The 12,110-nt window shown below is 68.0% G+C and overlaps 1 protein-coding gene across 2 annotated transcripts in view; it reads left to right on the top strand.

Annotated features, from left to right (window-relative positions):
- The window catches only part of ltbp4 (latent transforming growth factor beta binding protein 4), a 504,953-nt gene that overhangs the window by 109,706 nt on the left and 383,137 nt on the right, over positions 1 to 12,110 (top strand). The window lies entirely within an intron of this gene.

The following is a 12,110-nucleotide window of genomic DNA, read 5'->3' as shown; positions in this document are numbered from 1 at the left end:
GGTGTGAGACGGTGCGGGTGTGAGACGGTGCGGGTGTGAGACGGTGCGGGTGTGAGACGGTGCGGGTGTGAGACGGTGCGGGTGTGAGACGGTGCGGGTGTGAGACGGTGCGGGTGTGAGACGGTGCGGGTGTGAGACGGTGCGGGTGTGAGACGGTGCGGGTGTGAGACGGTGCGGGTGTGAGACGGTGCGGGTGTGAGACGGTGCGGGTGTGAGACGGTGCGGGTGTGAGACGGTGCGGGTGTGAGACGGTGCGGGTGTGAGACGGTGCGGGTGTGAGACGGTGCGGGTGTGAGACGGTGCGGGTGTGAGACGGTGCGGGTGTGAGACGGTGCGGGTGTGAGACGGTGCGGGTGTGAGACGGTGCGGGTGTGAGACGGTGCGGGTGTGAGACGGTGCGGGTGTGAGACGGTGCGGGTGTGAGACGGTGCGGGTGTGAGACGGTGCGGGTGTGAGACGGTGCGGGTGTGAGACGGTGCGGGTGTGAGACGGTGCGGGTGTGAGACGGTGCGGGTGTGAGACGGTGCGGGTGTGAGACGGTGCGGGTGTGAGACGGTGCGGGTGTGAGACGGTGCGGGTGTGAGACGGTGCGGGTGTGAGACGGTGCGGGTGTGAGACGGTGTGAGTGTGAGACGGTGTTTGCGGGTGTGAGGCATTGCGGGTGTGAGACGGTGCGGGTGTGAGACGGTGCGAGTGTGAGACGGTGCGAGTGTGAGACGGTGCGGGTGTGAGACGGTGCGGGTGAGAGACGGTGCGGGTGTGAGACGGTGCGGGTGTGAGACGGTGCGGGTGTGAGACGGTGCGGGTGTGAGACGGTGCGGGTGTGAGACGGTGCGAGTGTGAGACGGTGTTTGCGGGTGTGAGACGTTGCGGGTGTGAGACGTTGCGGGTGTGAGACGTTGCGGGTGTGAGACGTTGCGGGTGTGAGACGTTGCGGGTGTGAGACGGTGTTTGCGGGTGTGAGACGGTGCGGGTGTGAGACGGTGCGGGTGTGAGACGGTGTGAGTGTGAGACGGTGTTTGCGGGTGTGAGGCATTGCGGGTGTGAGACGGTGCGGGTGTGAGACGTTGCGGGTGTGAGACGTTGCGGGTGTGAGACGTTGCGGGTGTGAGACGTTGCGGGTGTGAGACGGTGTTTGCGGGTGTGAGACGGTGCGGGTGTGAGACGGTGCGGGTGTGAGACGGTGTGAGTGTGAGACGGTGTTTGCGGGTGTGAGGCATTGCGGGTGTGAGACGGTGCGGGTGTGAGACGGTGCGAGTGTGAGACGGTGCGAGTGTGAGACGGTGCGGGTGTGAGACGGTGCGGGTGTGAGACGGTGCGGGTGAGAGACGGTGCGGGTGTGAGACGGTGCGGGTGTGAGACGGTGCGGGTGTGAGACGGTGCGGGTGTGAGACGGTGCGGGTGTGAGACGGTGCGGGTGTGAGACGGTGCGGGTGTGAGACGGTGCGGGTGTGAGACGGTGCGGGTGTGAGACGGTGCGGGTGTGAGACGGTGCGGGTGTGAGACGGTGCGGGTGTGAGACGGTGCGGGTGTGAGACGGTGCGGGTGTGAGACGGTGCGGGTGTGAGACGGTGCGGGTGTGAGACGGTGCGGGTGTGAGACGGTGCGGGTGTGAGACGGTGCGGGTGTGAGACGGTGCGGGTGTGAGACGGTGCGGGTGTGAGACGGTGCGGGTGTGAGACGGTGCGGGTGTGAGACGGTGCGGGTGTGAGACGGTGCGGGTGTGAGACGTCGCGGGTGTGAGACGTCGCGGGTGTGAGACGTCGCGGGCGTGAGACGTCGCGGGCGTGAGACGTCGCGGGCGTGAGACGTCGCGGGCGTGAGACGTCGCGGGCGTGAGACGTCGCGGGCGTGAGACGTCGCGGGCGTGAGACGTCGCGGGCGTGAGACGTCGCGGGCGTGAGACGGCGCGGGCGTGAGACGTCGCGGGCGTGAGACGTCGCGGGCGTGAGACGTCGCGGGCGTGAGACGGCGCGGGCGTGAGACGGCGCGGGCGTGAGACGGCGCGGGCGTGAGACGGCGCGGGCGTGAGACGGCGCGGGCGTGAGACGGCGCGGGCGTGAGACGGCGCGGGCGTGAGACGGCGCGGGCGTGAGACGGCGCGGGCGTGAGACGGCGCGGGCGTGAGACGGCGCGGGCGTGAGACGGCGCGGGCGCGAGACGGCGCGGGCGCGAGACGGCGCGGGCGCGAGACGGCGCGGGCGCGAGACGGCGCGGGCGCGAGACGGCGCGGGCGCGAGACGGCGCGGGTGTGTCACGGTGCGGGTGTGAGACGGTGCGGGTGTGAGACGGGGCGGGTGTGAGACGGGGCGGGTGTGAGACGGGGCGGGTGTGAGACGGTGCGGGTGTGAGACGGTGCGGGTGTGAGACGGTGCGGGTGTGAGACGGTGCGAGTGTGAGACGGTGTTTGCGGGTGTGAGATGTTGCGGGTGTGAGACGGTGCGGGTGTGAGACGGTGTGAGTGTGAGACGTTGCGGGTGTGAGACGGTGTAGGTGTGAGACGGTGAGTGTGAGACGGTGTTTGCGGGTGTGAGGCATTGCGGGTGTGAGATGGTGTGGGTGTGAGACGGTGTGGGTGTGAGACGGTGTGGGTGTGAGACGGTGTGGGTGTGAGACGGTGTGTGCGGGTGTGAGACGTTGCGGGTGTGAGACGGTGCGGGTGTGAGACGGTGCGGGTGTGAGACGGCGCGGGCGGGCGCGAGACGGCGCGGGCGGGCGCGAGACGGTGTGGGTGTGATTGGGTATGGCGAGGGTGAATTTGTCACGTTGAAGTGCTCGATGTACAGTCTGAATGAATGCTCTGTGAGTGAGGATTGTTGTATATTCCACAGGCAAATTCTAGCGAGTATATTTGGGGATAAAATGCCTTCACATTCCCAGGACTCCAGCCAACTTTAAGAGCTGTTAAATCTTTGCCAACTGATGTGTAATCCAGCTTTGCACATGTTGGCCTAATGCCATTGTTGCTGATTACTGTATTCTGCTCACTCTGCAGTCCGACACTGAGAGCCGCTCCTCCAACGTCCATCCTGAAAACACAGCACGCCTATCCCTCCACTCCGCTTCCATCCACTCTGCTTCCATCCACTCCGCTTCCCTCCACTCCGCTTCCCTCCACTCCGCTTCCCTCCACTCCGCTTCCCTCCACTCCGCTGCCCTCCACTCTGCTTCCCTCCACTCTGCTTCCCCCCACTCCGCTGCCCTCCACACCGCTGCCCTCCACTCTGCTTCCCCCCACTCCGCTGCCCTCCACACCGCTGCCCTCCACACTGCTGCCCTCCACTCTGCTTCCATCCACTCCGCTGCCCTCCACTCCGCTTCCCTCCACTCCGCTGCCCTCCACTCCGCTGCCCTCCACTCTGCTGCCCTCCACTCCGCTGCCCTCCACACCGCTGCCCTCCACACCGCTGCCCTCCGCTCTGCTTCCATCCACTCCGCTGCCCTCCACTCCGCTGCCCTCCACTCCGCTGCCCTCCACTCCGCTGCCCTCCACTCCGCTGCCCTCCACTCCGCTGCCCTCCACTCCGCTGCCCTCCACTCCGCTTCCCTCCACTCCGCTGCCCTCCACTCCGCTTCCCTCCACTCCGCTTCCCTCCACTCCGCTGCGCTCCACTCCGCTTCCCTCCACTCCGCTTCCCTCCACTCCGCTTCCCTCCACTCCACTTCCCTCCACTCCGCTTCACTCCACTCCGCTTCCCTCCACTCCGCTTCCCTCCACTCCGCTTCCCTCCACTCCGCTTCCCTCCACTCCGCTTCCCTCCACTCCGCTGCCCTCCACTCCGCTGCCCTCCACTCTGCTGCCCTCCACTCTGCTGCCCTCCACTCTGCTGCCCTCCACTCTGCTGCCCTCCACTCTGCTTCCCCCCACTCCGCTGCCCTCCACTCCGCTGCCCTCCACTCCGCTGCCCTCCACTCCGCTGCCCTCCACACCGCTGCCCTCCACACCGCTGCCCTCCACTCTGCTTCCATCTACTCCGCTGCCCTCCACTCCGCTGCCCTCCACTCCGCTGCCCTCCACTCCGCTGCCCTCCACTCCGCTGCCCTCCACTCCGCTTCCCTCCACTCCGCTTCCCTCCACTCCGCTTCCCTCCACTCCGCTGCCCTCCACTCCGCTTCCCTCCACTCCGCTTCCCTCCACTCCGCTGCCCTCCACTCCGCTTCCCTCCACTCCGCTTCCCTCCACTCCGCTTCCCTCCACTCCGCTTCCCTCCACTCCGCTGCCCTCCACTCCGCTGCCCTCCACTCTGCTTCCCTCCACTCTGCTTCCCTCCACTCTGCTTCCCTCCACTCTGCTTCCCTCCACTCTGCTTCCCTCCACTCTGCTTCCCTCCACTCCGCTTCCCTCCACTCCGCTTCCCTCCACTCCGCTTCCCTCCACTCCGCTTCCCTCCACTCCGCTTCCCTCCACTCCGCTGCCCTCCACTCCGCTGCCCTCCACTCCGCTGCCCTCCACTCCGCTGCCCTCCACTCCGCTGCCCTCCACTCCGCTGCCCTCCACTCCGCTGCCCTCCACTCCGCTTCCCTCCACTCCGCTGCCCTCCACTCCGCTTCCCTCCACTCCGCTTCCCTCCACTCCGCTTCCCTCCACTCCGCTTCCCTCCACTCTGCTTCCCTCCACTCCGCTTCCCTCCACTCCGCTTCCCTCCACTCCGCTTCCCTCCACTCCGCTTCCCTCCACTCCGCTTCCCTCCACTCCGCTGCCCTCCACTCCGCTTCCCTCCACTCCGCTTCCCTCCACTCCGCTTCCCTCCACTCCGCTTCCCTCCACTCTGCTTCCCTCCACTCTGCTTCCCTCCACTCCGCTTCCCTCCACTCCGCTTCCCTCCACTCCGCTTCCCTCCACTCCGCTGCCCTCCACTCTGCTTCCCTCCACTCTGCTTCCCTCCACTCCGCTTCCCTCCACTCCGCTTCCCTCCACTCCGCTTCCCTCCACTCTGCCGCCCTCCACTCTGCTGCCCTCCACTCTGCTGCCCTCCACTCTGCTGCCCTCCACTCCGCTGCCCTCCACTCCGCTGCCCTCCACTCCGCTGCCCTCCACTCCGCTGCCATCCACTCCGCTGCCCTCCACTCCGCTGCCCTCCACTCCGCTGCCCTCCACTCTGCTGCCCTCCACTCTGCTTCCCTCCACTCTGCTTCCCTCCACTCCGCTGCCCTCCACTCCGCTTCCCTCCACTCCGCTGCCCTCCACTCCGCTGCCCTCCACTCCGCTGCCCTCCACTCCGCTGCCCTCCACTCCGCTGCCCTCCACTCCGCTGCCCTCCACTCTGCTGCCCTCCACTCTGCTTCCCTCCACTCTGCTTCCCTCCACTCCGCTGCCCTCCACTCTGCTGCCCTCCACTCCGCTGCCCTCCACTCCGCTGCCCTCCACTCCGCTGCCCTCCACTCCGCTGCCCTCCACTCCGCTGCCCTCCACTCCGCTGCCCTCCACTCTGCTGCCCTCCACTCTGCTTCCCTCCACTCTGCTTCCCTCCACTCTGCTGCCCTCCACTCTGCTGCCCTCCACTCTGCTGCCCTCCACTCTGCTGCCCTCCACTCTGCTTCCCTCCACTCCGCTTCCCTCCACTCCGCTTCCCTCCACTCCGCTTCCCTCCACTCCGCTGCCCTCCACTCCGCTTCCCTCCACTCCGCTTCCCTCCACTCCGCTTCCCTCCACTCCGCTTCCCTCCACTCCGCTTCCCTCCACTCTGCTTCCCTCCACTCTGCTTCCCTCCACTCCGCTTCCCTCCACTCCGCTTCCCTCCACTCCGCTTCCCTCCACTCCGCTGCCCTCCACTCTGCTTCCCTCCACTCTGCTTCCCTCCACTCCGCTTCCCTCCACTCCGCTTCCCTCCACTCCGCTTCCCTCCACTCTGCCGCCCTCCACTCTGCTGCCCTCCACTCTGCTGCCCTCCACTCCGCTGCCCTCCACTCCGCTGCCATCCACTCCGCTGCCCTCCACTCCGCTGCCCTCCACTCCGCTGCCCTCCACTCTGCTGCCCTCCACTCTGCTTCCCTCCACTCTGCTTCCCTCCACTCCGCTGCCCTCCACTCCGCTTCCCTCCACTCCGCTGCCCTCCACTCCGCTGCCCTCCACTCCGCTGCCCTCCACTCCGCTGCCCTCCACTCCGCTGCCCTCCACTCCGCTGCCCTCCACTCCGCTGCCCTCCACTCTGCTGCCCTCCACTCTGCTTCCCTCCACTCTGCTTCCCTCCACTCCGCTGCCCTCCACTCTGCTGCCCTCCACTCCGCTGCCCTCCACTCCGCTGCCCTCCACTCCGCTGCCCTCCACTCCGCTGCCCTCCACTCCGCTGCCCTCCACTCCGCTGCCCTCCACTCTGCTGCCCTCCACTCTGCTGCCCTCCACTCTGCTTCCCTCCACTCTGCTGCCCTCCACTCTGCTGCCCTCCACTCTGCTGCCCTCCACTCTGCTGCCCTCCACTCTGCTTCCCTCCACTCCGCTTCCCTCCACTCTGCTGCCCTCCACTCTGCTGCCCTCCACTCCGCTGCCCTCCACTCCGCTGCCCTCCACTCTGCTGCCCTCCACTCTGCTTCCCTCCACTCTGCTGCCCTCCACTCCGCTGCCCTCCACTCCGCTGCCCTCCACTCCGCTGCCCTCCACTCCGCTGCCCTCCACTCTGCTGCCCTCCACTCTGCTTCCCTCCACTCTGCTGCCCTCCACTCTGCTGCCCTCCACTCTGCTGCCCTCCACTCTGCTGCCCTCCACTCCGCTTCCCTCCACTCCGCTGCCCTCCACTCCGCTGCCCTCCACACCGCTGCCCTCCACACCGCTGCCCTCCACTCTGCTTCCATCCACTCTCCTTCCATCCACTCCGCTGCCCTCCACTCCGCTGCCCTCCACTCCGCTGCCCTCCACTCCGCTGCCCTCCACTCCGCTGCCCTCCACACCGCTGCCCTCCACACCGCTGCCCTCCACTCTGCTTCCCTCTACTCCGCTGCCCTCCACTCCGCTGCCCTCCACTCCGCTGCCCTCCACTCCGCTGCCCTCCACTCCGCTGCCCTCCACTCCGCTTCCCTCCACTCCGCTTCCCTCCACTCCGCTGCCCTCCACTCCGCTTCCCTCCACTCCGCTTCCCTCCACTCCGCTGCCCTCCACTCCGCTTCCCGCCACTCCGCTTCCCTCCACTCCGCTTCCCTCCACTCCGCTTCCCTCCACTCCGCTTCCCTCCACTCCGCTTCCCTCCACTCCGCTGCCCTCCACTCCGCTTCCCTCCACTCCGCTTCCCTCCACTCCGCTTCCCTCCACTCCGCTTCCCTCCACTCCGCTTCCCTCCACTCCGCTTCCCTCCACTCCGCTTCCCTCCACTCCGCTTCCCTCCACTCCGCTGCCCTCCACTCCGCTGCCCTCCACTCCGCTGCCCTCCACTCCGCTGCCCTCCACTCCGCTGCCCTCCACTCCGCTGCCCTCCACTCCGCTGCCCTCCACTCCGCTTCCCTCCACTCCGCTTCCCTCCACTCCGCTGCCCTCCACTCCGCTTCCCTCCACTCCGCTTCCCACTCCGCTTCCCTCCACTCCGCTTCCCTCCACTCCGCTTCCCTCCACTCCGCTTCCCTCCACTCCGCTTCCCTCCACTCCGCTTCCCTCCACTCCGCTTCCCTCCACTCCGCTGCCCTCCACTCTGCTGCCCTCCACTCAGCCCTTCCCTCCACTCTGCTGCCCTCCACTCTGCCGCCCTCCACTCTGCCGGCCTCCACTCTGCTGCCCTCCACTCTGCTGCCCTCCACTCTGCTGCCCTCCACTCCGCTGCCCTCCACTCCGCTGCCCTCCACTCCGCTGCCCTCCACTCCGCTGCCCTCCACTCCGCTGCCCTCCACTCCGCTGCCCTCCACTCTGCTTCCCCCCACTCCGCTGCCCTCCACTCCGCTGCCCTCCACACCGCTGCCCTCCACACCGCTGCCCTCCACTCTGCTTCCATCCACTCCGCTGCCCTCCACTCCGCTGCCCTCCACTCCGCTGCCCTCCACTCCGCTGCCCTCCACTCCGCTGCCCTCCACTCCGCTTCCCTCCACTCCGCTTCCCTCCACTCCGCTTCCCTCCACTCCGCTTCCCTCCACTCCGCTGCCCTCCACTCCACTTCCCTCCACTCCGCTTCCCTCCACTCCGCTGCCCTCCACTCCGCTTCCCTCCACTCCGCTTCCCTCCACTCCGCTTCCCTCCACTCCGCTTCCCTCCACTCCGCCTCCCTCCACTCCGCTTCCCTCCACTCCGCTTCCCTCCACTCTGCTTCCCTCCACTCTGCTTCCCTCCACTCTGCTTCCCTCCACTCTGCTTCCCTCCACTCTGCTTCCCTCCACTCTGCTTCCCTCCACTCCGCTTCCCTCCACTCCGCTTCCCTCCACTCCGCTTCCCTCCACTCCGCTTCCCTCCACTCCGCCTCCCTCCACTCCGCTTCCCTCCACTCCGCTTCCCTCCACTCTGCTTCCCTCCACTCTGCTTCCCTCCACTCTGCTTCCCTCCACTCCGCTTCCCTCCACTCCGCTTCCCTCCACTCCGCTTCCCTCCACTCCGCCTCCCTCCACTCCGCTTCCCTCCACTCCGCTTCCCTCCACTCTGCTTCCCTCCACTCTGCTTCCCTCCACTCTGCTTCCCTCCACTCTGCTTCCCTCCACTCTGCTTCCCTCCACTCTGCTTCCCTCCACTCCGCTTCCCTCCACTCCGCTTCCCTCCACTCCGCTGCCCTCCACTCTGCTGCCCTCCACTCAGCCCTTCCCTCCACTCTGCTGCCCTCCACTCTGCTGCCCTCCACTCTGCTGCCCTCCACTCTGCTGCCCTCCACTCTGCTGGACTCCACTCTGCTGCCCTCCACTCCGCTGCCCTCCACTCTGCTGCCCTCCACTCTGCTTCCCCCCACTCCGCTGCCCTCCACACCGCTGCCCTCCACTCCGCTGCCCTCCACTCCGCTGCCCTCCACTCAGCTGCCCTCCACTCCGCTGCCCTCCACTCCGCTGCCCTCCACACCGCTGCCCTCCACACCGCTGCCCTCCACTCAGCCCTTCCCTCCACTCCGCTGCCCTCCACTCCGCTGCCCTCCACTCCGCTGCCCTCCACTCCGCTTCCCTCCACTCCGCTTCCCTCCACACCGCTGCCCTCCACTCCGCTGCCCTCCACTCCGCTTCCCTCCACTCCGCTGCCCTCCACTCCGCTTCCCTCCACTCCGCTGCCCTCCACTCCGCTGCCCTCCACTCCGCTGCCCTCCACTCCGCTGCCCTCCACTCCGCTGCCCTCCACTCCGCTGCCCTCCACTCCGCTGCCCTCCACTCCGCTGCCCTCCACTCCGCTGCCCTCCACTCCGCTGCCCTCCACTCCGCTGCCCTCCACACCGCTGCCCTCCACACCGCTGCCCTCCACTCTGCTTCCATCCACTCCGCTGCCCTCCACTCCGCTGCCCTCCACTCCGCTGCCCTCCACTCCGCTTCCCTCCACTCCGCTTCCCTCCACTCCGCTTCCCTCCACTCCGCTGCCCTCCACTCCGCTTCCCTCCACTCCGCTTCCCTCCACTCCGCTGCCCTCCACTCCGCTTCCCGCCACTCCGCTTCCCTCCACTCCGCTTCCCTCCACTCCGCTTCCCTCCACTCCGCTTCCCTCCACTCCGCTTCCCTCCACTCCGCTGCCCTCCACTCCGCTTCCCTCCACTCCGCTTCCCTCCACTCCGCTTCCCTCCACTCCGCTTCCCTCCACTCCGCTTCCCTCCACTCCGCTTCCCTCCACTCCGCTTCCCTCCACTCCGCTTCCCTCCACTCCGCTGCCCTCCACTCCGCTGCCCTCCACTCCGCTGCCCTCCACTCCGCTGCCCTCCACTCCGCTGCCCTCCACTCCGCTGCCCTCCACTCCGCTTCCCTCCACTCCGCTTCCCTCCACTCCGCTGCCCTCCACTCCGCTTCCCTCCACTCCGCTTCCCTCCACTCCGCTACCCTCCACTCCGCTTCCCTCCACTCCGCTTCCCTCCACTCCGCTTCCCTCCACTCCGCTTCCCTCCACTCCGCTTCCCTCCACTCCGCTTCCCTCCACTCCGCTTCCCTCCACTCCGCTTCCCTCCACTCCGCTGCCCTCCACTCTGCTGCCCTCCACTCAGCCCTTCCCTCCACTCTGCTGCCCTCCACTCTGCCGCCCTCCACTCTGCCGGCCTCCACTCTGCTGCCCTCCACTCTGCTGCCCTCCACTCTGCTTCCCCCCACTCCGCTGCCCTCCACTCCGCTGCCCTCCACTCCGCTGCCCTCCACTCCGCTGCCCTCCACTCAGCTGCCCTCCACTCCGCTGCCCTCCACTCCGCTGCCCTCCACACCGCTGCCCTCCACACCGCTGCCCTCCACTCAGCCCTTCCCTCCACTCCGCTGCCCTCCACTCCGCTGCCCTCCACTCCGCTGCCCTCCACTCCGCTTCCCTCCACTCCGCTTCCCTCCACACCGCTGCCCTCCACTCCGCTGCCCTCCACTCCGCTTCCCTCCACTCCGCTGCCCTCCACTCCGCTTCCCTCCACTCCGCTGCCCTCCACTCCGCTGCCCTCCACTCCGCTGCCCTCCACTCCGCTGCCCTCCACTCCGCTGCCCTCCACTCCGCTGCCCTCCACTCCGCTGCCCTCCACTCCGCTGCCCTCCACTCCGCTGCCCTCCACTCCGCTGCCCTCCACTCCGCTGCCCTCCACTCCGCTGCCCTCCACACCGCTGCCCTCCACACCGCTGCCCTCCACTCTGCTTCCCTCCACTCCGCTGCCCTCCACTCCGCTGCCCTCCACTCCGCTGCCCTCCACTCCGCTGCCCTCCACTCCGCTGCCCTCCACTCCGCTTCCCTCCACTCCGCTTCCCTCCACACCGCTGCCCTCCACTCCGCTGCCCTCCACTCCGCTGCCCTCCACTCCGCTTCCCTCCACTCCGCTTCCCTCCACTCCGCTTCCCTCCACTCCGCTTCCCTCCACTCCGCTTCCCTCCACTCCGCTGCCCTCCACTCCGCTGCCCTCCACTCCGCTGCCCTCCACTCCGCTGCCCTCCACTCCGCTGCCCTCCACTCCGCTTCCCTCCACTCCGCTTCCCTCCACTCCGCTTCCCTCCACTCCGCTTCACTCCACTCCGCTTCCCTCCACTCCGCTGCCCTCCACTCCGCTTCCCTCCACTCCGCTTCCCTCCACTCCGCTTCCCTCCACTCCGCTTCCCTCCACTCCGCTTCCCTCCACTCCGCTGCCCTCCACTCCGCTTCCCTCCACTCCGCTTCCCTCCACTCCGCTTCCCTCCACTCCGCTTCCCTCCACTCCGCTGCCCTCCACTCCGCTGCCCTCCACTCCGCTGCCCTCCACTCCGCTGCCCTCCACTCCGCTGCCCTCCACTCCGCTGCCCTCCACTCCGCTGCCCTCCACTCCGCTGCCCTCCACTCCGCTGCCCTCCACTCCGCTTCCCTCCACTCCGCTTCCCTCCACTCCGCTTCCCTCCACTCCGCTTCCCTCCACTCCGCTTCCCTCCACTCCGCTTCCCTCCACTCTGCTTCCCTCCACTCTGCTTCCCTCCACTCTGCTTCCCTCCACTCTGCTTCCCTCCACTCCGCTTCCCTCCACTCCGCTTCCCTCCACTCCGCTTCCCTCCACTCCGCTGCCCTCCACTCTGCTGCCCTCCACTCAGCCCTTCCCTCCACTCTGCTGCCCTCCACTCTGCTGCCCTCCACTCTGCTGGCCTCCACTCTGCTGCCCTCCACTCTGCTGCCCTCCACTCAGCTTCCCTCCACTCTGCTGCCCTCCACTCTGCTGCCCTCCACTCCGCTGCCCTCCACTCCGCTGCCCTCCACTCCGCTGCCCTCCACTCCGCTGCCCTCCACTCCGCTTCCCTCCACTCCACTTCCCTCCACTCCGCCTCCCTCCACTCCGCCTCCCTCCACTCTGCCTCCCTCCACTCTGCCTCCCTCCACTCCGCCTCCCTCCACTCAGCCTCCCTCCACTCAGCTTCCCTCCACTCAGCCCCTCCCTCCACTCAGCCTCCCTCACACCAACCCCTCCCTTCACTCCCATCCAATTACCTTCATCAACTCTTCACTCCCTTTTCCCTCACCTCCCGTCCAAATGCCCCAATTCCCTCTTCCCCAAACCTACCCCACTCCCTCTCCTCTTTCCTACTAAGGTGTGTGCGTGTCT

This window comes from Scyliorhinus torazame, chromosome 25 (genome assembly GCF_047496885.1).
Source record: "Scyliorhinus torazame isolate Kashiwa2021f chromosome 25, sScyTor2.1, whole genome shotgun sequence".
In the NCBI taxonomy this organism is placed as follows: domain Eukaryota; kingdom Metazoa; phylum Chordata; class Chondrichthyes; order Carcharhiniformes; family Scyliorhinidae; genus Scyliorhinus; species Scyliorhinus torazame.
This window is presented reverse-complemented; position numbering and strand designations above follow the sequence as displayed.